This window comes from Vipera berus (genome assembly GCF_964194415.1).
Source record: "Vipera berus genome assembly, chromosome: 5".
Classification (NCBI taxonomy): Eukaryota; Metazoa; Chordata; class Lepidosauria; order Squamata; family Viperidae; genus Vipera; species Vipera berus.
The window spans coordinates 18,865,631-18,891,941 of NC_138207.1; the positions used below are offsets into that span (position 1 = coordinate 18,865,631).

The 26,311-nt window shown below is 38.9% G+C and overlaps 2 protein-coding genes across 4 annotated transcripts in view; one reads left to right on the forward strand and one right to left on the reverse strand.

Annotated features, from left to right (window-relative positions):
• Positions 1-24,439, reverse strand: part of SERPINI1 (serpin family I member 1) — a 108,037-nt gene extending 83,598 nt beyond the window's left edge. The window contains exon 1 of the mRNA XM_081328746.1: positions 24,295-24,439. The gene's annotated coding sequence lies outside the window, so the exon portion shown is untranslated. The remainder of the gene's footprint in view (positions 1-24,294) is intronic.
• Positions 24,440-24,726: 287 nt separating this feature from the next.
• PDCD10 (programmed cell death 10) overlaps positions 24,727-26,311 on the forward strand; it is a 43,810-nt gene continuing 42,225 nt past the window's right edge. Inside the window, exon 1 of one of the 3 annotated variants that reach the window (XM_081329593.1) lies at positions 24,727-24,914. The gene's annotated coding sequence lies outside the window, so the exon portion shown is untranslated. Of the gene's footprint in view, positions 24,978-26,311 lie in introns of all 3 variants that reach the window. The other 2 variants (XM_081329594.1, XM_081329595.1) reach the window with 2 other exon arrangements.

Sequence of the window (26,311 nt, forward strand, 5' to 3'; positions counted from 1 at the left end):
GGACTTTCACTTACCGTAATCACTTTGCTTAGCAACAAAAATTCTGGCCCCAACAATGGTTGTAAGTCGAAATCTAAGTTCAGCTTTTGTCAATGTCCATGGTACAGTAGTGATTAAGGAATCTTCAGCTGAACTTTACTTCCCTTCCCCCCCACCCCACCCCCACAAAAAAATTCCAAAGAGTCTACAATTTTTTCTCCTCCTAAAAAAACATGCAGTAGCTGTTCATTCTCAGGCATATTATGTTTTGCTTAAATAAATATTATAAACCTAGGTAGTTTAGCCACTGCCAAAAACTCAATTTATTGTTTTCATAAGAGACATTTGGGCTTAGTTCACCCACCACATTAAGCTGTAGTGTGGTTTATTTGGTTTCATATGATACATGACCACTGCCTTCTGTGGTTTGCAAATAAAAGTGTATGGCTTAGCATGTTGGTCAGGACTGTGGTGATTATGGTTAAACTCATTATAGCTTAATGTAAGGGTGAACCAGGCTATTATGAAGTTCTATAATGGAGAACAGGAATGAAATCTTTTGAAATGAAAAATCAAAACTTCTTCCAACAAAATATATAAATAGTAATAAATATACATCATAACCAACAGGATCCAACCTAGAACAAAAAAAACACTATAAATCGTAACAATTTGTTTCACGGATAAATATAAAAGTTTAAGCCGTATGACAATCAATCTGCTCAGTGGGCAGAAATACAGCCAGGATCTTCCAATTATTCCATTTTAATTTACGAACATAAGAATAATAATTCTTCTGATAATGCCTCTGTTAAGTCACATTTTCCCCAATTACAGACATACATATACCAGCTCAATATAAATCTGTGAACAGAGAAATTCTTTCAATTTCTTCCCAAAGTAAAAACCTCCAGAATGTATTGGATTCCCAGCTAACATGGGCAAAACCTCTTCTTATTCTATTGTTTTAAGATTTTTTAAAAATTCTGCCTTTTGTTGTTGTTGTTGTTAGTTGCGAAGTCGTGTCCGACCCATCGCGACCCTATGGACAATGTTCCTCCAGGCTTTCCTGTCCTCTACCATCTTCTGGAGTCCATTTAAGCTCACGCCTACTGCTTCAGTGACTCCATCCAGCCACCTCATTCTCTGTCGTCCCCTTCTTCTATTGCCCTCAATCTTTCCCAGCATTAGGCTCTTCTCCAGTGAGTCCTTCCTTCTCATTAGGTGGCCAAAGTATTTGAGTTTTAGCTTCAGGATCTGGCCTTCTAAAGAGCAGTCAGGGTTGATCTCCTCTAGGACTGACCGGTTTGATCGCCTTGCAGTCCAAGGGACTCGCAGGAGTCTTCTCCAGCACCAGAGTTCAAAGGCCTCAATTCTTTTGCGCTCAGCCTTTCTTATGGTCCAACTTTCACTGCCATACATTGCAACTGGGAAGACCATAGCCTTGACTATACGCACTTTTGTTGACAGGGTGATGTCTCTGCTTTTTACTGTGCTGTCTAGATTTGCCTTTAGTACTTTATAATATCTAATACTCCTTCTACCTCCCATTCCCCCCACAAGAACTTTGTGAGATACATTGAGCTAAGAGCAACTGCCCCAAAGTCACTCAGCTGGCTTTCATGCTTAAGGGGGAACTCACGATGTTCTGGTGATTGGCCCAAAGTCATCCAGCTGGCTTTCATGCCTATAGAGCAGGGGTCTTCAAACTCAGCCCTTTTATGACTCATGGACTTCAACTCCCATAATTCCTCAGCCAAGCACACACCAAACCAGGTCTACAGTCTTTCTCTCTCCTCCAGATGGGTATATTTCCCCTCCAGGTCTTGCCCATGATCACCTGGGTTTCCAGCTCAATCAAAATGCAGAGCAAAATTGCATTTGTTATTTCTTTATCTACATACAGATTTTCCTTCCACACTGAGCTAATGGTTAGCATAATGGCAGCTTCCAAATGCATTTGGGTCAACCTCCAACATCCAACTCATGTTGGCAGAGAAGAACAACCACTACACTATTGTAGGTTGTGAAGAGTTCACATGCAAAATATAAATCACACCTACACTACAGCTTTCACAGGTGGTGCACTGCTAATGGCATATGAAGAAGTAAACATTTCTGTATAATATTTGTATCCTAACTCTTCTGCTCAAGGTGAGGCTTACAGTAGTTTACAGACACATGAAAAATAATAAGCTTTTGTACAAACTATGTAAAATTACTCATACAGAAGGACAGTGCAAAAAAATAAAATTAAAGTGCCCTGAAATGTATTTCTTTTTTTCTTTATTCCAAGGAAACCTGAGGTTAATACGTTTAGATGGGAACAAGCGTTTTTCATTTCTCAAAAGCACTGACCCTGAAGCAAGTTTGATTAAGATTACAACACAATTCTTTTCAGTGTGTGGAGCATGATAAAACAAACAAATGCATTAAAACATTTGCCAGCATAGGAAAATAAATTATTTCCCCTAATGCTTCTAAAGCTTGGATAAAGACATCAATTACCATAACTTGTCTTGTAAGTTAATGATTCACAGTGATGGATTATTCATGCAAGTCGGCCAAATGAACATTCTACTTTGACTCTAAAAGGGGAAAAGTATGAACTCACTCCATTAATTATGCTTTGTGGAAATCTGGAGACTAGCATCAAAACTTCATCAACTAAACAATTTTGGATAGGAGGCTTGCTTCCTCTCTACCCATTTTTAAGGTTAACTTTGAATGCCAATCTACCCAAGGTATCTAAGGAGAGTTTGCCCAAACTGGCTTCCTAAAAAAGTACAGGCAGTCTTTGACCTATTTAGTGACCGTTAGAAGTTATAATGGCAGTGGAAAAAGTGATTTATGACCATTGCAGCATCCCCATGGTCATGTGATCAAAATTCAGATGCTTGGCAACTGACTCATATTTATGACCGATACAGTGTCCCGGGGTCATGTGATCACCTTTTGAGACCTTCAAACATAGACAATGGGGAAGTCAGATTCACTTAACAAACATGATACTAACCTAACAACTGCAGTGATTCACATAACAAATGCAGCAAGAAATGTCGTAAAATGGGGCAAAACGCACTTAACAAATGTCTCACTTAGTAACAGAAATTTTGGGCTCAGTTATAGTTGTAAGTTCAGGAGTACATCTATCAAAAGTACAGGTCAAACCCAAGGGGATCAGAATTTGCATTAAGTTCCTGAATACCAGCCAGGCAGATAGATACTTTTGAAGAAGAATTTCAAGGTAGGAGAGCAAAAGCTGTCTCCTGTTTCAAACTAGTTTGCTTGAAAACACGAAGGTTTTAGATGGTCTCAAGTCAGTAGGGATGGAAAAACTATGCCCAAATCCTGGATGACTGCTGCCAATCAGTTTTGCCAGGTATAAGCTAGACCAGACATGTCAAACTCGTGACGTAACGTGACATCGCATGACGTATTGGAGGTTTTTCCCCATTGATGGCAATGGGGTAGGCATGGTTTCTTCATGACACATCACGCCCGCAGGCCGGCAGTTTGACACCCCTGAGGTAGACAGATCAATAGCCTGAATAAGATAAGGCCACTTCTTAAATTCCAAGATTAAAAGTACATGTCCACAGGTTTCTGTGATTAAAACAGTGTCTGAAAATTGAATAGTTGTTTATGATTTGTCATTATTCTGTTGGAAAATGCAGCCAGAGCTGAGAAGGCAATAAATAATAAAGCACATCCTACCCTCAAATATATATATAAAAGGATCCATTTATTTGTAGATATTTGTATATGGCCTCCTCCATATATTATAAGCCTACAATCATCAAAGATTAAAAGACATGTGAAACCATAGTAAAACACTAATATCATCAATTGGCCTACCTATCAGCAGCTTCCTGTCAACGTTATGAATCTTCTCCAAACAATGTTTGATCTTAGAGTTGTGATCTTAGATAAGTGGCAAAACAAATCTTTTAAATAAAATCAATAAAATCTGTGGAAGAGCATTGCCTTCCTAAGTGACTACAGGAAAGAGGTCATCTTGACCTTGAAGAGTAAATTGGTCCAGAGAGAAGACCAAGAATGCCAGCATATGAGCCTTTGCTTCCCTTATCTCTGGGGAAGGGAGGGACTGAAATATGCCCTGTCAACTTGCATCTACTGGGTGTGCAAATTAAACCTGGAGTATATGGGGCCAAATGTAATGAAAAATTGTGTGAAAGGGAACAACGTTGGGAAGAAAGAGGAAAAAATAAAACTCAAACATTAGCTCTCTCTTCTAAAGTCAGTCTTTCTTAATTTGGCTCCAACTAAATATGTCAAGGGAATTCTGGGAATGTAGGTTTATGCAACTGGAGCACCTCAGGAAGATTATGAATTTTTCCCTCAGCAGCAGCTCGGGCTAGATTTCCTCAGAGAAGAAACATCTAATGGAATGCTTTCGCAGCAGAGATGATGGGTGAACCAATCTCATGGTGCAATCTAAGATCTCAAATGATACTGGGCTCTCCAAGCATATTTATGGAGATATATTTTTTTTTTATAAAAGACAAGCTATCAAATAATCTCAAGTATAAAATGGTTGAGCCTTTTTGATTCACTGCGTTTTCTATGCTACCTTTTCCCTAACATCTTGAAGGGTGGTGGTGGTGGTGGGTATCTTGTCTAATTCAATCTCCACAAAAACAACCTCCTAATATAGATCGGACTTTGCTCAGAGTAACCTAGGGAACTCCAAGATCCAACAGGAACTTAAACTGAACCTCCCAAAATTGAAACGCAACACCTTAATCACTCAGCTACATTGCTTGCAAACAAAATAAGATTTTAAGCCCATGATTGCTTCATTTGCCTTCCCTGTCTCTTTTTCTAACTCTTTAGTATTTGCTACACTAACGTTTAAATGAATTTATTATTTAGCGTATGGCAGGGGTGTCAAACTCAATTTCATTGAGGGCCGCATCAGCATTGCGGTTGCCCTCAGGGGGCCAGGTGGGTATGGCCAAGGTGGGCGTGGCCTACTGGGTGGGTGTGGCTAGAGTGCGTATGGCCTACTGGGTGGGCGTGGCCAGCTCTACATCCTTCGCATCAAGGGTGCCTATGGGAGCCTGGGCAGGAGTGGGACAGATCTGAGGGTCTCTGGCAGAAGGAGGGTCTCTGGGCCAGGGCCAAGGTAGTGGGGGCCGTTCCCTCACTGTTTCCAGGATGGCTTCGCGGGCCACATGAAACCACTTCACGGGCCAGATCCGGCCCCCGGGCCTTGTGTTTGACATGTCTGGCGTATGGCATATAATGTCAGGGAAATCTACACATGCTAGACCCAATGTAGTCCTGACAGCCTAGATTGCTAGTTCATTCCATTCAGTGCTTGAGCGCCTATCCTTGATGAACCGCAGGGGGCAAAGTAGCTTTACACCAATTAGCTAGCGGCACTCAGGTTGCTGGCTTTTCCAGGCTCCTTTGCCGATCTTGCCCCACCTAGTGTCGTGATGCCTTTCATTTGGCCAGGTCCAGTGCCGTTCTCTGCACACACAAACACAAATAGGGCTTTTCCCCCCCACTGAAGTGGTACCTTTTATCTACTTGCAATATTGCCTGCTGGGTGGGCAGGAGCTAGGAATTGAGCAACGGTAGCTCACTCCATCTCACGGACCTGGGTTTGAACCCCCAGAGTGCAGACCGGTTCCCCCTTGTGTAAATAAAAATCCCAGTATAAGAGAACACTGCAGCCTCAAGGAAAGCTGCTATAGATTACTTAAGGAAAGCTGCTCAGATTACTCTTTTTTAAATATCTTTTTTTTTAACTTGGCAAAGCTACTTCAGCTCTGTCTATTAAAGCTTGATGAAGCAATTCAAATGTTATCCAGTTTTGTCTCATATCATTTCTGCTACATTACAAGACTGCAATTGCTGACTTCTAAACTACAAGATGCTAATTCCCTTAGTGTGGCTCTGACTGCATTCAAAATAATGAGTTTTTCCTTGAGTGACAGCATATTTCAGTCTCTTGCATATTAGCTAAGCAAAAATGAAGTATTGAAGCCCCATTTATTTTACAATAAGTAATTTTAGATAGCATGTATATTTACTATTGTATTAAATTCTCAAAAGAGAGAAGTTATAATTGTATAGTTGAGGGTTAAGGGCAAATTAAAGAATAAAACCACAAGCTGAAATCATGCTGCAAATGGTAATTAGATCCAAATCCAATGTTTCTTGTTTCAAATTATTCTAGGGACCAATCCTAAATATGCTTAGAGAAAATACAAAAAATACTTTAGACATAAATCATAATAAATTCATATTTGGTGTGAAAACAATTGTGAATTCAATCTGATTTGTTTTGAACAAGTGTGTTTTGGATCAATATATTATATTACGATACTTTCAAAAATGTAAGTTGCTTTTTTTTTATCCAGTCCAAGCATCTCACCTACACATAAAGAAAATTGAGAAACATTTTCCTTTATAAAAGGATAAGTTGAATATTAAGGCACGAGGGGTTAAGTTCTAAATTCAGGGAAATCACAAAGCAAACCATTTTTACAAGACTACTTTTTTTACAACAGTAGTAAAAAAACCCACTAATGTATTTGGCAAGCACATCTGTTACGTAGCCCTTGGGATCTTTTCAACTGTAACATCTTTTCAAATCGTGAGAACAAATGGCATTTTAGCATTCAGTGTATATGCTTCCCTATATACTTTCTACCCTCACTTGAGATGAGTTCAGAGCCTCCAAACAAAATAAAATTTCAGGAGCTTTCTTTGCATATTTTCCCCTCTGTACTTGTCTTTTTTATAACTTCAATAAGATTTGTTTGTTTCTAGCAAACACTGTCATCTGAGCTCAGCTGTTTGGGTAGATAAACATGGTTTGTTACATGTGAACTTTTCCAACTGTGATTAATTCAATTAACCATGGTTAAATAACTTGATCTTTCGTGAAGCATATGAACTGTTTACTGTCACAGTTTGTTCCAAAGGTTTCAGTAGGACTGATGTGTTTTACAACCCAATTTCTCTCTAACTAAGCTTCATAATTCCAGAATTCCTAATCAGCATGGAATTGAAGTCCACTGTAGGACAAGGCCTAGATTGGCAACAATAATGTAATTTATCTTCTCCATATCCCATTAATTACATCATTTTTCAGGGATGGGGGATTTGAAATAGAAGACAAGCTTCTAAAATACATACATAAGATGAACAGGTATCCCTTGCAAGACCTTATACTACGAACTCCTAGTAACTTTTTCCAATGGTGCAAGATGGAAGCCATATATTCATGAAATTGCTGCTTGTTCTCCTATGGGAAAAATGAAATGCTGATTGATCTTTTTATAGATAGGCATGGCATGACATATGATATTCTTCTCTTCTGATTTCCTTTTGTTCACCATATCTCATCTCTTCATTTAATAAGCAGAAGGTCAAATGGAAATGAAACTGACCTAAATCTAACCAGGAAATAGGTGTGTGTGTGTGTGTGTGTGTTGCTTTTTTTTAAAAAAAAATGTGTTTGATTCTCTCAAATAGAGTGAAAACTACAGTAAGCATGCACAAAGTTGTGGCGGGACAGATTACATCTCTTTGAGATTAAACATAAAATATTATACCTTGTATCGGGACAAGGACATTGCCATTGGTAATAGCTGAATGGCTTGTCAGATTATATTTCTCATCTCTAAGTAGGTACTATGTATGCTGCTTCTTATCATCTATATAATGAATAGTCTCCCTTTGCCCGTTCTTGCAGACAGATTTCAAATTTTCTAAATAATTTACTAACACCTAAGAAAATATGTTTGACTTATCCAACTAATTTTGGATACAAAAAGAAGGCCATAATCATTGAAATATCTGATAAAGTCCACAAATGCTTACAACATAAACAGATTTTAGTTTAGTTTGGTTTTCTTTCACGTGCCAGAAAATTCTTTATTGTTTCCATTGCAATGCAGCAATTTTGGAACTGAAGAAATCTATTAATAGTTTCTGTGGAAAGCAATATCCTCAAGTGCAGGTCTCCCAGCCTCATCTTTATTAGGGATCCCATAACTTTCTCAGATGAGGGACGTGGTAGCTCAGTGGGTTAGGACACTGAGCCTGTCGATCAGAAGGTCGGCAGTTTGGCGGGTCGAATCCCGAGTGCCGCGTAGCAGAGTGAGCGCCTGTTACTCGTCCCAACTTCTGCCAACCTAGCAGTTCGAAAGCACGTAAAAATGCAAGTAGAAAAATACGGACCACTATGGTGGGAAGGTAACAGCGTTCCGTGCGCCTTTGGCATCTAGTCATGCCGGCCACATGACCACGGAGACGTCCTCAGACAAGCGCTGGCTCTTCGGCTTTGAAACGGAGATGAGCACCGGCCCCTAGAGTCGGAAATGACTAGCACGCATGTGCGGGGGAACCTTTACCTTTACCTTTCTCAGACAATAAAAAAGTAGAATTTGATAGCCTGTACTTTGATTGGAAGTGTGCATAACTAACTAGATGAAATGTCAAAGGTAAGCAGAAATTGCCACTGGAAGAAATTCCAGGGGGGGGAAAAAAAGGAGGGCAAGCAGAATTTTACTAAATCAATCAGAACAGAGCTGGGAGGGACTTTGGACACCTTCTAGTCCAACCCTCCACTCAAGCAGGAGACCTGCCTATAACATTCCAGACAAGTGGCTGTCCAATCTCTTCTTAAATACCTACAACTTCTGACGGCAAACTGTTCCACTGGTTAATTGTTCTCTCTTAGAAAGTTTCTCCTTCATTCCAGGTTGCTTCTCTCCATCCATTGTTTCTTCTCCTGCCTTCTGGTGCTTTGGAAAATAAGTTGACCCCCCTCTTCTTTGTGGCAGCCAAATCAGTGCTGAATGATTGCTTGTCCTCTATCACAACCATTTTCGGAATCCGCAAACCCCTGGGGCTCATGGCAGCTTTCAATTATTTATTTTGAGAAATTATGCCTGTGAAAGACCAAATGTGCCTACCAGCCTGAAAAGTTTGGGAACTTCCAACTCATCAGTTCTGCCTTGGGAAGCAAATTGTTCCTATTTTCAACTTCGTTTTTCCCAACTCACCCTTTTTTAAAAAAAAAATGCAGTTTTCAGCATTAAAAAGGAACACGTTCAAATGTACATTAAAAAGTGCAAAGTTATTACCAAAATGCACAAAAGTCTTACAAAATCCAATGAAGCATTTTGTTTTAGCAAATAAAAAAGGAGATTAATGCACAAATGGGATACAATTGGTTTATGAGTGAATGCGTAAAATACTGGTAAAGTTTTCAAACTTCTGAACTGTCAGTATTCCCACTGGGGATATTTGCAAAACTTTTCCCTTACTCACATCCTCAACTTATGACTGCTTAACTTTTAATAAAAAAAAGTTATAATAGCCTCGGAAAAAATGACTTACGTCTCATCCTCATGACCATCGTACTAACCCCACAATCATGTGATTGGGCATTTGGCGAGCAGTTTACATTTACAAAGTCCGCAACATCTTGCTGTTATGTGATCACAATTTGTGACCTTCCCAGCTGGTTTCCAACAATTAAGAGATGCTAGATTCGCTTAATGACTCAAGAGATTCACTTAACTTCCACTGTAATTCACTTAACCATGATAAAATGATTGTAAAATCATCTGATCACGTGATGACTTGCTAAACAATTGCACTGACTAGTGACCGAAATTCCAGTGCCCACTGTTGTTGTAAGTTGAGCACTATCTATATAGTAGACAGTAGTAGACAGTCTTCTAGAAACAGCAACTAAGGTTACTCAAAGTTACTCATTAAAAAAAAAAAATTCTGACACTTTCCTGTTATAGATATTTCCTCCTTCTTCCTCTCCAGCATCTCCAAATGTAAGCTAGCCTGCATCCAAAATGGTTATGTGAAGGTCATATTAACTAAATGCTCTGAAACTGCTTTAATAAAGTCAGGGAGAAATCATTCCAAAAAAGCAGATTTACAGAGCCAATTAAATTAAGCATTCTAATATATTAACTATAGTTAGGCACCATGTTGAGTCAGTGGGAAAATGGCAATAAAGAGAATAGGCAGCATCAGTTCCTTGCTCATAAACATGTGAGTGCCAGAAGGAATGACTTCAGTATTGTTTTAAATATTTGCTGGAGTAGACCTTGACAGTCGCAGGCACACATAACAAAGAAAAAGAAACAGCTCCACTATGCACTAGAGCAACCTTTTTAGACAAATATATCCATAAATGAAAAGTGTAAAGATTAACGAACGCAAACATTTACAAACGACATAGACTGGACAGCCATTTGTCTGAAATGGTATAGGATTTCATGCCTGAGCAGGGGGTTGGACTAGATGACCTCCAAGGTCCCTTCCAACTACTACTACTATTACTACTTTCTTCTTCTTCTTCTTCTTCTTCTTCTTCTTCTTCTTCTTCTTCTTCTTCTTCCCTTACTATTACTACTTTTCTTCTTCTTCTCCTCCTCCTTCTTCTTCCCTTCCAACTACTACTACTATTACTCTTCTTCTTCTTCTTCTTCTTCTTCTTCTTCTTCTTCTTCTTCTTCTTCTTCTTCTTCTTCTTCTCCTATTATTATTATTATTATTATTATTATTATTATTATTATTATTATTATTATTATTATTATTATTATTATTCCAAGTTCACCCACCCCCCTGAATTCTATTAACTCTTACCTAGCACCTATTTAATGCTGACTGTTAGTTGACCAGATTCTTATGTATAGGCTTGAACAATAAATCTTCTGAACTGGAACTTATGTGTGATCCTGAATCTTCATGCTTGACAATTGCTTCTTCTCAAGAACAAAGCCCTGATGATCAGTATGAACAACGAGGACCAGACTCCCAAGCCAGATGGATAAAGAAATAATGGGATGACCATTGTCCCTTCTCTGCTTTCTTACCAGTTACTTGCTCGAACCTTTTGGACTAGGCAAGACTAAAAACACAGAAGATAGCCCAATACGAAAGTGCCTGGTTACAGATTCCTAACATGAATCTGTATGCATTTTTTAGGCTTAGTATGTCATTCACCCAGATGGCAAAGCTACACTCTTTCAAAGTAGCAGGATAATCCTGAGCAAACATACTTCTATTTTAATTAAATACACCCAACACTGCATTTGTAATATAGTAAGCCATAAATAACGGTCTCTTCAGGATATGAGACAAAAAGCAATTATAACGAAACAGCTTCCATAAATGTGTTGACAGTGTTTATATTATAAACTCATGAAAATATCTGAGAGTGATCTAAAGATATCTCTTGTTGTGTGCACTTTGTTGTTGTCATCAAATTACTTTCGAATATTGTGCAAAAACAAGGACATTAAAGGTTCAGCAACCATATTCCTTAGGAAAAAAGATACTCCAGAAAAAAAAGAACTGAGAAGCTACATCTGGTCTTGATTCTCCTTGAAGAGATCCTGCATTGTGCCAGATGACACAAAGTATGATAGTAAGCCCACAGATGCATATGTTAAAGGTCATAACAAAGGGAAAAAAGTACAGAGAGGGAAGAGAAGACCCTCAATCTTAAATATGAATTGGTAAATTGAAAACCATTATAAGGACCAGTTGAGATTTTCAAGAGCAAGAAAAACCTGTTGGCGGTGATCCTTTGTTACGTCTAATGGATTGATTCATTTAACTCTCCTGAAGAAATATACCTTCATTAAAAATGAAAATTGTGGCATTTATTGCTTACAAAGAAAAAAACAGAAAGTTTAAGAAATTAAAATTGAAAAAGAACATTGCATGAATGACCAAATTCTTTATAGTGGTGAATTTTCCCCACAAGTGAAATGAAGGTGAGAGCAATATTAGTCTTCTCAGACTATCCCATTCTGTAGTTGGCACTGAGTGTTCTGTCCAGCCTACATGAGTCCTTGTTGTGCTCACAAGGAGAAACCCCTCTTCCAAGAAACAGGCAGGAACTGCAAGAAAAACCAATCCCTTTTATTCTCACAGACTTGAGTCAATGTCCAAGGCAAACAAACAGTCCACAGAAACTCGATCCTAAACACGAATGGTTGCCTTTGGCAACCAGCACCTCCCACACCTTCCCTTTTATAATTCAGCTAAGGTGTGGCTTCCTAATGCCTTTTCCTTTTCCTTTGGAGCTGCCCCATTGCATTCCTCTGTCCCACTCACTTTTCTTGCCTGCACATTTGTGCATCTGGGATTTGTCTCAGCTGTTCTTCATCACTGTCCAATTCAGGATCCCAGCACAGCTTTCTCAGCCCAAGCGCGACCGTAAGTCTTGGAGCTCCTCAGAGCCTTCCTCTGACTCTAATGTCACTCCAGGCCCCTTCTCCTCATCTAAATCCTCAAGACTCAGCTGCCGTATCCACTGGCTGGCGAGGAATCACAACACTGATTCCTTATGCTCTTGATTATTCCCACTGAGCCCAAGTATGGGCTTGGGTGGTAATGGAAGGTTGATGAGGATAGATGCCTTGATTAGATCTGAGACACCACTGATTGTGGAAGCAGAAGAGGATCACCCTTTACCCCCTAAGATGATGCCCATGATTGCAAGAAAACTTTCACAGGTTAAGAACAAAAAGAGACTGTTTTTAAATATGAAAAATGAAAAGCAGTTCATAGTTCAATCTTATGTGCTAAAAAGAGCCATTAGCCCTTCAACTAAGATATCTGAGAAGAAGAATTTCAGGCAATTCACAGAGACCTCATTTTAATGAATTCACTAACAAGTAAGGGCTGAAGTTTTGTTCATTCAGTATCCAAGACTCTTTATCCCACCCCACTTAATCTTTTTTACATTAAACTCGTCATTTTCAATAAACCTGATTAACATTTCTTGTGAATCTTGTTTTTCCTGGTCATGTGGTGATCTTTGGGACAGATACTGATATACATTTAACAGAATGCAAAGTTTCAGGTGGTAACTTACAAAATTTGATGCAATTTGGAATATTTGATTTTCATTTTTTGGTTCCCATGACAGTGTACAATTTTGCACAATGGGCTTGTCATCTGGATAGTGTAGGCTGTGACCTTGGTCACAAGATCTGTTTCACCATATTTACAATCCAAAGTAATTTTATGAGCTACACAGAATGCCACAATATTAAAAAAAATCTTTAGGATGGAGAGAGGAAGGTTACACAATCCAGAAGATATAGAAAGTTCACCGTTAAAATTCCTCAGCACTGCAGCATATTGACCAAAGCAACATTGGAATGTGTCAACCACAGATATACAAGCTGCATAGTGAACCTTATTCCTTAGATTTATAGGGAAGTTAATAGCTTCTGTTTCATCCATGAGAGAAGATTTCAAGAACTTCATCTCACAAAAGAGGAAGAGGTTTCATCATACAAGTTTCACCTGACATACAAAAAGGTAAGATTAACATACTCTTCTAGAAATTTTTACATGACTGCATGCAATTAAATTTAACTGAAAGCATCCCTCAGACATTTATTTTACAATTCCCCCTTACCTTTCAAGCCATCAAGTGTCCTTCAGTGACAATTGATAAGCCAGTGTAGGAGGTGACCAGGCTGGGCCCAAGCGAGGGATCAAATACATCATCATTCATGAGTCCCTTCACACCCACAAGAGATCTAAATCCAGCTCACCTTGAATTCCTTATCTACTGCCAAATTGCTTCAGCCATCAGTAGTTGAGTGTCTTGTAGCGAGCTTAAGCTTGCAATGTATCTTTATACCCATTTGAACTGACTGGCTCTCCTAAGTTCCCTGGCGCTTGACAGCCAGGCTTTATTCATCATAGTGTGATGAACCTGCTCTTAACTCTAGCTTCTCACTGTCTTTTTAAGTATCCATGGATCCATGAAGAGGTAAAAACAATCACTTTGCTGATAAGCAACTGAAAGTATGTAGCTTGGATTCTGAGAGTTAATAATTCTCAAAGGAGAAAGAGATACGGGATAGCAAAGGGAGAAGTCTTAAAAGAAAGCACCCAGGTAGAGTTTACTTTGGGATGAAGAAACTTGGAAACGGAGGTGATGGTTGGCAGCTACAGTGCCCAAAACAGAGGGAGGCAGGCTCTAGTACCTGCTGAAGATGGATTGTTCATTTCAGTCCAGAGAAAGGATAGCTAGTGATTCTAAAATGGATTATGCCATGTTTGTGCTACTGAATTTTGTCCATTTGTGAATGGTACAAAGTCCACGGAGCATTCCAATAGAACACTACTTGGAGAACAAAGCTGAAAAGGAATGAGGACCAGTATCAGACCTAATCTGCTCATTATGAAGATGAATGAAAGATCAATGACTTGTCAAAGGATCACCAGCTAGATCAAAGCCAGCTGTTAGTTTATCTGACTGACTCAAAGAAATAGAAAATCTTGTCACTAATATATGTTAAATCATTCTTTAACTCTAAAATTAAGTTGGGGAAAAATGAGAACAGTGCACCTATGTGTTATATTTAATTAATCAACTAATAAAGGAAATGTGGCTTTGTGTTACCCTTGAATAATGCCCCAAGTTAGCAAGGTTGGACAATTCTCTGGTCACTGTTGAGGAATTTGAAGGCTGCAAAGGGATCACATCACATATATGTTTGAATTTGCAGACTGCAAACGGCAGAAAAAAATAAACTCTCCCTATTCGCTGAAAGATTATGAACCATTAAAAGCAGTTACGTTATCTTCCAGGCTTATGTAGCTGCTTCATAAATGGTTCCTGGCTGTTTTTGTAAACAAAAACCATGTCAGCTTGGGAAAAAAAGTGCAGCAGGTTTAATGACTGAAAGGGAAGTGCTTTGTATCCATTTTCTTGCATTACAAAACAAATCTTTTCCAAAATATTTGCTCTGCTCTTTAAGTCCTTTGGAAAAGCCCTCTTACAAAGACAAAAATCAGTGGTCCAAGAACTTACAGCTAAGGCTTTTGAGAATAGTTGTACATGCTTTGTTAGAATTGGGAGTAAAAGAAATATTTATGGTAAGCCCTGACCCTCAGTTAGCGTGAGGAAAAGGGAGTGGATATTTGCAGGCTGGGGCATAAGAACTTCCATTAAAAGCAGACCAATATTTTAATGATATCATTTTATTCTGATTTCTTTGTTACTATCCCTAAACTATCTAACATTTATTATTTATTTACATTTATGTTGCCTATATCGCTGTTCAAAGTCAATTTACAGCTGCTTTTCCCCAACCTGATGTCCTTCTAATGTGCCAATTTCACCTCCCAGAAATCTCCAGTCACCACTGGAGGTTGAATCTATACTTCTGAAGAATGCCCAGCTTGGGGAAAGCTAACCATCTGGTTTCCTTCACATCTTTGAGCCCACTGTTCTAACATTCAACTTACCTGCTCTCTGAATTTTGTCCTATAATTTTAAGAACATCTGCTATTCCTGCTGGCTTAATAAAATACAACAAAGAGTTTATTGGCTCCCAGTGTCCCATTAGTTTCAGCCCAACTATATTATACAGGTAATCCTTGGAACTGTTATTGCTAAGTGATGCAGTTGTGAAGCAAGACATCACATTACTGTGCAACTTAGCAAGGGCAGTTCTGGAAATCCTGGTTGTTGTCCTTAAGCAAGGACCATGCAAGTTGTTAAGCGAGGACTTCATGACTGCAACTTTTGACTTCTTGCCAGCTTCTTTGTGGGAAGCCAGCAGGAAACATTGGAAATTCTGATCACCTAACCACAGATGGCTGTAACATCATAATTGGGAGCTGTTGCTGCAGGGTAAGAAACCCAGGGATAAATTTTAGCTCCTACAGGGTGAAATATTGCTGAGTAGCGGTCATTAAATGAGGATCACCTGTAATCTGCTATGTTGCACAGTAGCCTGGTTATGCCCTAAATTTACTCCTGTGCGCAAATCTATAATGTACCAGTTTAGTCCTACCTGTGACTGATTAACTTCTTTTACACCATTAGCTTGTTCCTTTAATAACCAGTCTTAGAATAATGTAGTAATTTTGCAAATACAAATTTGGCACCCTGATTTCCATCCTTGGTGCCTACTCACCACTTCCTAAACTACAACATTTTTTGAAAACACACAGTGGCATTTGCTGTTGCAATTCTATGTCAAGAATCAGTATGTGGCCGACATATCATACTAAGGCTATTAACAAGTTTTCTATTTTGGTTTACCTATGGTTGGCTCAATAAATGAGAGTTAAATAAACTATTATTATTCATTAAATTTGTTTGCCACCCATCTTGCTGCAAGGTGACTCTCATATTATCAATATGGTATGTGAACCTTTTGGGTAATGATTTTGGGCAAGAATCTGCAGAATGAAGGATAAATGAAATGTTATGACCTGTTACTTTCACTGTTACTGTATATGAAAGAAACCCTCTTTAAAAACAACCTGATTGAACAGGCAAATGAGAAAAAAAGATAGATGCCTAAATTGATAGATCAATTAAGGACAAGTTATAATTAATTTTCAGGGGTTTTTTTTCCAATCAGCATGGCATTGCTTCTACAAGTTTTTGAGGGGTGGCGGTGTTGAAAATTGAGGATAGGTTGTTCTCCTAAATCTTGTGCGTTGGGGATAATCATGTATGTTGCCTACAGCAGATGACTTCTCACGGAGAAAATCTAATTATGTGGTTCTTAAGACATAATCAATAAAGCAATAGCAGATGACAGCATGTGACTGAAAAAACTAAAAGGATCAGGTAAGGGACCACCAGAAAATTCTAAGGCTAAGTCTTAGAATTTTCATCCACTTGGATAAAATAATGGCTTGAATCAAATTCTGAATTCGTGTTTTTTTTATTGTGACAAGGATGATAAATGAGTAAAGGTACTTGGTTCCCAAATTACCTGCCAGTGGGTTTAATATTTTTCTTACTTCCCTAAAGGAAGAGTGGAAAATATTGCAAAGGGATGTTGTGGTTGCTGTAAACACCAGAGCACAAATCCCAAGAAAGTTTACTGAGAAGCATAAGCCCCACTTCATTCAAAAGGATTTGTTTCTAAAGAAAGCTATTCCCAAAATGCATCCAGGGAGACAATTTTCCTGTGATGAAGGACCGCATTTAACAAAAGAAAAGAGCAGCAAGAAGACCACTAACATCATTAAAGGTAAAGGTAAAGGTTCCCCCGCACATGCGTGCTAGTCGTTTCCGACTCTGGGGGCCGGTGCTCATCTCCGTTTCAAAGCCGAAGAGCCAGCCGAGGACGTCTCTGTGGTCATGTGGCTGGCATGACTAGACGCCAAAGGCGCACGGAACGCTGTTACCTTCCCACCGTAGTGGTCCCTATTTTTCTACTTGCATTTTTGCGTGCTTTCGAACTGCTAGGTTGGCAGAAGCTGGGACGAGTAACAGACGCTCACTCTGCTACGCGGCACTCGGGATTCGACCCGCCAAACTGCCGACCTTCTGATCGACAAGCTCAGTGTCCTAACCCACTGAGCTACCGTGTCCCTTTTGTCTAACATGATTACATCCTTGCAATTAGCAAAAGCAAAACCAAAGTTGGACTTTTTGCAGAGGGTTTTTTTTTTAGGCCTATGTTTTGGGCACTTATAAAATTTAGAGGCTCCCTGGCAGCAAAGCAACTCTGAAGCAGGTTACGTGAAAAAAATAAGATAAAAATAAGAAAGAGCAATGAAGTTAAAAATTAGGAAAATCAGATTACTTCTTAGGGGAGATTATCAGGAATGAATAAGGCAGCTGAAATCTATGCAAAGCACTATAAATTAAATTTTAAAAATGTCCTCCAGTGATAGCTAGATGCACTATTGGGGTGGACCAGGTGTTACAGGATGGGTGCTGAGGACTGAAAGGGGTTTATCAATTGCAGGTTCCCTGTTTTCTGCACTATGATTGGAATCTGCGCCATAGTTCACCTATCGCTTTGAGTTGGAAGGTGCAGCAATCCTAGCATTAAATGCTAAAATAGGTTTGACATTGTTTTAAAACAGAAGGGAAATGCTGTCCGGGAAAACCTGTCTTCCCATTTCATATAATCACTGATTCTCTTCTGATTTTTTTCCCCCTCTCCACCAAGGTGTTTCCTCTCCCTCTTTTTTATATCCCTGACTATCCAATTGTACTCTCCAGTTTCTGTAGATTGATGAACCTTTCAGCGGCTCAGATTATGTACCAACTTTAACTTTCTATACTACATTGCACTGAAAATCTCTCCTAGGATATGGCATTGGGGAAAAAAAGTATAAACTCCAATCCAAGTAGTTGCTTTGCTCTTACCCAAGTCATCGGCATTATGCATCTTTAAATATTTATGTGCAACTAATGTAAATGTGCTCACGGCCACATTTTTGATGACTGTCAAACTCTCTTTTCAAACTGCATTATATTATCACTATTATGCTATATATTTACACCTGCCTTCCCAATACTACCTGAATTATAAACTACCTAATCCCATTTTAGCGTATTCTGGTATTTACCGGTAGTAGTATGACCAGAGAGAATCTAGAAACAGAGGATCTAGAAAAACAATCTGGCTGCCACAACTACACAATAGAAGCTGCTATCTTGAGGTTTTTTCCCCTATGGCCCCAGTAACCCTGGGACAGTCCCTAGTGTGGTCATAACCAGCTCTTCCTTGGAAAAAAAATCCACAAAATATCCTTTTCAAAAAATCCTAAATTCAATACTCTGCATTGAATCTGTAGGTTATCTGACATTCTGGCAATAGACTACCGGCCAGAGTAGTTAAATTCTGTTCCTAGATATGTCTACTTCAGCTTTGCTCATTATATTTTTCTGTAGTTTTTTTTTAAAAAAATAGGTGGGAGGGAGGGAAGGAAATTAAGGACAAAAATAGGTAAAGGTTCCCCCGCACAGGTGTGCTAGTTGTTTCCAACTCTAGGGGCCGGTGCTCATCTCTGTTTCAAAGCCGAAGAGCCAGCGCTTGTCCGAAGACATCTCCGTGGTCATGTGGCTGGCATGACTAGACGCCGAAGGCGCACAGAACGCTGTTACCTTCCCACCGTAGTGGTCCCTATTTTTCTACTTGCATTTTTACGTGCTTTCGAACTGCTAGGTTGGCAGAAGCTGGGACAAGTAACAGATGCTCACTCTGCTACGCGGTACTCGGGATTCGACCCGCCAAACTGCCGACCTTCTGATCGACAAGCTCGGCGTCCTAACCCACTGAGCTACCGCGTCCCTACAAAAGACAAAAATAAACCCCCACAAAAATATAGTTTATATTTATATTATTTATATTTATATTTATATTTATATTTATATTTATATTTATATTTATCTATCTATCTATCTATCTATCTATCTATCTCAGCCAAGACTATTAATTTGGGGTGGTGCTATATTTGTAATGTTGAACAATGATCATGTTTGCTCTCTCCCGTGCTTGAGAAATCCATTATTCTGTAGGCAGTGATACATTCCATACATTTTGGTATATAACTCAAAACTACATTTGCATTTTTAAAAGTATAATGAACTTCATGACACTCATACAAACAATCTTATGGATATCAAATCAGAACACATTACAGAACAAGTCCAGAAAAAAAGACTCCCTTTATCCACTTTATACATCAAACATAAGTAAGTTAATAACTAATCTTTTTTAATTCTCTGGGGAGTTAGTAAACATGAAAAATAATCATTGTCAAATTAGACTGAAGAGTGTAGGAAAAGTGCTCAATAATTTAAAGACTTTTTGCCATTGATTTGCTAATCTAGATTTTACTAACTCTTTACACTAGAGTCCTGGCAGATAATGGTAATTACTCAGATGGATCTCCATTAACTGCTTGTAAAGAGTACAATAGATTCAGGATTATCTAAAGTATGTTCCAATCATGATAATAATACAGGAGTTTAGGTACTGTAATCTATTCTTCAGCAGGAAAAAATATAAGCAGAAGAACTGTTAGTATTAAGGATTTATTAAGCTAGTGATTTAGTGAAGTGAATCATAGACACTGACAGCCTAACCCCCTCATTCTTTTCTATCGGCCTCTCATAGTATCTTGGGGATGTTAAACATTCAAGCCAACTTTTAATCTGAGGAAATTCAGAGAACAAATCAGGCATTTTAAACCTCATTTAAAATCACTCATTGCGTTTATGCCAGCTCCCCTGTTGACGTAATTGGACCAAGAAATTTGCTGGACAACATCCTGAAGGAAAATCTCAGAAGCACAATTTCTCATACAATCTCTGCTACGAGAGAACTATTACACCAGTTTTGTCTACTAAATCTGCTGATGATGTTACCTAGTTTGGTAATGAAACTTTCAGAAACTAAATTGAAACAAGCTGGGACAGCAAACCACTGCCAAAATCTAAAACCTGAGCTACAAGTATTTTCTATTATTTCAAAAGGGTAACATGCTTAAGACGATCCTTATAATTTCTCCGTATCTGTGATAAAGGTAAAAATATATAGGAGAAAACATCTCCAATACATCTCATTACACATCACAATTTCTAGGTATTTCTACTACACACATTTAGTGAACTGTAGCAAAAGTGAGCATGGAAACTTTCTCTAGTCTATGTAACCACTTGTTTAAACAATTAGATGGGCATAAATAAGAATAGAAGCATAATGTGCATCAACATCATAACTGGACAAAGTACCACTTATATTACTAGGGCATTAAAATTCTCTATGTGAAAAAGCTAGAATATTTGGATCTCCAGCTTAATAAAACCAAGTCAATTGACAGATATAAAACCATGCTTGGCAGGAAGAAAATGAAAAGAGATAAGTTTTTTTTTGGGGGGGGGGTTCCTTCTCTTTTAAAATGCATGGGTCCTCCAATAAAGCTGGAGGTTTAGAACAGTGAAAAAGGAACATAATACAGCATAAAACTAGCCTGTAAAATTCATTATCATAAGGTGTAATGATGGTCACTAATTTGAATGCATTATAAATCTTAGATTTATATAAATCTATATAAATCTATAAATCTTAGATTTAAATGAGCATCAGCCTGATCCAGAAATGATTTTGAATGTTCTAGGACAGACAGAGGTTACATTCCCTGCATACTCTTCACAAAGCCATAATGTGGTTTGTCTTATGAATCGAAATAACTATGGTTGAAAAAGCCGAGGTTCAGAGTAATATGTGAACTCTTGTAGCCTATTCCACAGTAATAACTAAATAATAGCTTAAATGAAAGCAGACAGAATGAATAATTTATGGAAAACTACAGATTGTTTAACCTGAAGTTGCAAAGTCTAGCTTACAAGTTAGTTATAAATATTTTCTTTAACAACAGAGGCTTTGCTTTTTTTTTAAAAAAAAAAAGAATGATTAGAAAAATGAGACTTCAATTTAAAAGAAAAAAATTTCCTGTTGTGAAGGGTAATTTTGCATCTTCTAAAGAACATGTGAACTTTATTAAAGATGGTATAGAGCAACCTATGGTTTTAGGTTGCATGTGGTTCGCAGGTTAATTTCAAAATACCTCTACAAATAATCTGTTCAGATCTCTTGCAAAGTACTTGCTTTTCCCTAGCCATTCCATTCAGCAAGGGAAGAAAAGATAGCAGAAAAAGAAAAACTTATGATCTTAAAACTCAGGCTACAAATCTTCCTGCTACACTAGGAGACCCTATACTGTATATGCCCACATACACAAGCAAAGCTTCCCCTTGTTCAACGTGAAAAAGAAAGCAATGTTTCTCATTATAGGTGCAGATCTAAACTGATCAGTTAGTGTTATATACCAGCTGAGATATAATTAAGAGCCAGTTTGATCTATAAGTTAAAAGCACCAGGCTAAAAATCAGGAGACTGTGAATTCTAGTCCTATGATAGGCTGAAAGCCGGATGGATAATTATGGGCCAGTTACTCTCTCTCAGCCCAACTCACTTCACAGCATCGTTGTTGTAGGGAAAATAGGAGGAAGAAGGAGAATGATTTATGTTCTCCATCTTGAGTTACTTATAAAGTAATAAAGGTGAGATTTAAAAAAATCTTTAAAAAGAATGTTTTAATCAGAAAATAGATTTAGTTTAATATGCATCTGGATAAAATATGAGTATATAAAACTTCAGATATATTTAGGAAAAACTATTTCAGAATGCCTAGGATTGTGAACACAGTATTTTTCTGTAGCTTATTAAAACAGCTATGTGATCTTGAAAACAGATGTGGTTGCTTTAATGAATTCCAAATCAAATAAGCAGTCCATTCTTCAGACAAGCCACAATGTGATTTATTTGGCATTGACATAGATGTTAGTTTTCATCAATTTCTTCAGAATGAAAGATAAATGGCATAACACATATCAGATGAAATATAAAAAGATTATCTAAACCACATATAAGGATGAGATTAAACCTATAGACTCTAATTATATGCAAAGCTTGGAATAGGAATATAGATCACATTATATCACATAAGCAATTACACAGTCAGAGAAAGCCCAAATGCTTAGAATGTTTTAATTCACAAATCTGTTATTTTAAAATTGCTCTATATTTGCACTATGTAATTAGTTATATATATGTTTTATGCAGTAATAAATATATCCCATAAGTGGTCATATCATAGACTTTAGAAATATGTCTTTATAAGTAAACATTTTCAGGATAATATGGTTTATTTTATAGGTATTCCCACTGAAACTAAATCCCACTCAAGCTTTTATTGTCATGTAAGGACAGATAAGCCAGATGGTAATTTTATTTTGGCAGAACTTCAGTTTGGAAGTAAATAATCAGGGATGCAAACATTCCTGCACCTGGTTTTCTAGACACCTAGAAAATTGATTAGAATTTAATATGAACTGATATAAAATGTCATGCTGGCATTTAAGAATCTGAAAAACACCTTTCCCTTCTACGTATTTCTGTTACAGTCTACAAATTAACATTTGCATAGCATAATACTAAGATCCATTCTTATTAACTGTCATTACATGTGGAGGGGGAAATGTGAATTGCAACATGTTAAAAGAGACAATATTTGTTTTAAAAAAGAACCAGATATTCAGATCAATCTGACAACACTTTATGGGTAGAAGAAAATATATGTCCTGGTGTAGGGCCAGGCTAGACTGATATTCTTTACAGAGCTGAAGAGCTATTCACACCGATCTCAGCCTGCAGTTTAAAAAGAAAATTAGACATTTCTACATTCCTCTTTGAAGTGGGTAGAGTCAACTGAAGTGAAGAGACTGAATGATCTTCTCAAGAAATGTTTCTGGAATATCTTATTGTGCAGAGTAGTCGTTGCACAGATTTACACAGATATTGATACTATGCAGTTCACATAAGACTAACCTAATCAGTGCTAATCAGAAAGACATAAATTATTTCTTTATCCACATCTTGATAATTGACAAGTCATTTTTTTCATTTTTTTAAAAAAACATGAATTTCACATTTCAATTCATGTGAAAACAATAACAAAATTCCCAATGATTTCAACATACAAAAAAATAGCTTGTTCTAATACAGATGGAGATATACGATCCACAAAGGATCATGTTAATGGTCAGACAATCAATACAAAACTTTCAAGGGATTTATTGCACTAACTGCAACTCTTGTTAATGTTGCAGGATACAGTAAGTCTAAATTGATAAACCACCATTTATCTTTATATTAACCCATACAGGCCAATTCTCAATACTAAAAGCATGCATTTTAAAGTTCTGCTTGGGTGCTACAATTTTGTTTAAGATGCCCTGGCAAAGGACACGCTTGAGCAAAAGACAATGAATGAAACTCACGGGGTCTTCAGTTAAAAACATAATTCTTTCGGATCATCTAGCTAGCTAGCTAGCAGAAACAGGTATTTGTAAAAATGTCAGGAAAAAGTATCAAGCCTTGCTCAGAGGAATTGATGAACCTTCACGTAAAAGCTGGGAAAAGATCTAGCAATACCTGTATACCTACCAAAAAGGTAGAAACAAAGGCGAAAAAAGAATCAAACCAAAAAGATTATCATAATCAAGAGACAAAGAATTTTCAAAAGATTTCAATAAAAATCCCCCCCAGATAGATAGATAGACAGACAGACAGACAGACAGACAGACAGACAGACAGACAGACAGACAGACAGACAGACAGATAGATAGATAGATAGATAGATAGATAGATAGATAGATATTTGGAGCAGTTTATTCTAGTGAAATAGAAGATATTGAGTTTTTTTTTTTAAAAGCAACTGTGTTTTTGTGAATGAGCGGGAAGCTCTTCAAAAGGACATACGACGTACTTCGTTCACCGAGCGATGGGAATTTTTTGTTTGAAAAGGATCCCCCTTTTAAGGCTGCAGAACCCGCGTGAAGGGCGCTCCAGCGTTCCCCACCGGAGGCTGCTTCACCGCAAGCCAAGACACCCAAGGAGGAGGTGTGCTGGTGCAGGAGCGTCTGGCGGCGCTTACCTGTCCGAGAGAAGCTCTCTGATGGAAGTCGCAAGGGCTTCAAGTGGAGCTTCCGATCGCGTCAAGCGCAACCAGGTCCCGGCGCTGAAAGTCTTCGAGAAACGACACCACCGCCTCCAGGATCGCTTCTGTCGCCTTTTGTAGCGCCCGAAGACTTTTTACTCTTCCCCCACCCATCCTTTTGCCCGTCGCCCCGCCCCTTTCTACCTAATAGGGTCAAAGCCTCGCCCACCACTCCGACTCTGGCTTTTCATTGGTCTTCTCTCTCACCGACCCCTCCCCCCTCCCCGCTCGCCTTGTAGCGGCCTCTTTTGGTCACCACCCCTCCCCCATTCCCGCCCCGCTTTCTTTCTCCCCCCCTCACCACCACCCGAGCTCTCGCAATGCTTTTCGGGACTTGTAGTTTTTCTGGGAAGCGGACTACAGGTCCCATGGGCTCACGCGATCGCCGGCTAGTTCCGGACAACGCCTGGTGTGTGGTAACAACGGCGGCAGCGGCAGCGGCGGCGAGAGAGAGGAGGACGCTTTTTTTTCCCGGCACGTACTTCCGGCAAGAGCGACGGGGGAACCTGGTCGGGAGTCCTAGAGGCTTCGCGGGTCAGGTGAAAGGGAGAAGTGAGGTAATGTGGCGGAAGAGGCCCTCTCCCTTCTTCGGGGTGTCGCCAAGGCAGTGGTAGATTTGCGTAAGGCCTGACCACCCCAAGGAGGTTACGTCGACCTGTATGCGTAAAGGGGATTACAGCATCGGGGGGGGGGGTTGGGTTGGGGCGGTGCATTCGGGCCTAGCCCTTCCATGGGCGCCGCCAGAGAAAGTGGGGGGCAGAGACAGAGTCCCCAGCAGAGTGGGGGAGGGGGAAAGGGCCTCCTTTTTTCTGCAGGCGCTCGAACCTTTGCAAGGGGAGAAGCAGCTTCTGGTACCCGAAAGGATACCAGGTACCCTTTGGGAAGGGGGGAATACAGGTCGGTATCGTAGTTGTTTGGATGAAGATGTCCGCGTCTCGGTAGCTGTGAGGAGAGTAAATACACACATACATACATACATATATACATGCATGCATGCATGCACGCATGATGTCGAGGGTGGGAAACGACAGCAACCTGTCTCATTGAAAGAGGGAGGATAAAAGCGAGGAGCATCTGGAGGAAGAAGGCTCAGCCTTTCTGATCTCGCTGGGGGGAAGCTTGTCTGTCTTGGAACCTGAGAGTGGGGTGTGGAGGGTCTTGGATATCTTTGGCAGGTCTCCAGTGGTGGAATTAAAACTCTCGCTGAGCCGTGCTATTATAATAAATTGCTGAGGGTGGTAGCAGGGGGACTGACTACCTTTGCCTTGGAAACTGTTTCAACCTGCCTTCCATGAAGACGTAAAAGTACTTCACCGGAGCATTTTATATGATGCATCTGCACACACCCAAAATGCATGCCCGTTCTTGGAAGGATGTGCTTGTGGAAGAAAGGAAAAATGGGAGCCACTAAGGGTGAAAACTTCATTGTTTCTGCTTAGTAAATAGTGAGGTATTTTGTCATACGAGCAGATCTCAGGGCTTATATAATTCAAGACGAGTTATTCCTACTGTCCAGTTTTATGGGATCTCTCTAATTTGGTCAGGAATAAGTATGTTTAAAGGAAAGACTGAGATAGCTTTTGTTTAAATGTGGTATTTTTTTCTGTGTCGTATTGATACTATTAACATTAGTAACGAGCTTCATTCTTCAAACACTTGTTCTGTATCCAGGATGCATTGAAGTTGTTTTCAGTTGGTCAGACTGAAACTTTAATGATCTAAGTATGGAAGTGCTTCGGTTTGCAACCAGTGATCATATCATCTTTTCCATTATACTTTGATGCAATGTTTACTCAGTATCAAAATTGGACATGGGAGAACTTTTCTTGTCATAATGATATTGTCTTGTTCAAAAAACCTAGGAGCTTCTTTCTGCATTCAAATATTATGGATGGCCAAAGCGTGGAAATGTGACTTTTGCTTTCGGTGTACAGAAACAAGACATTTTCACCTA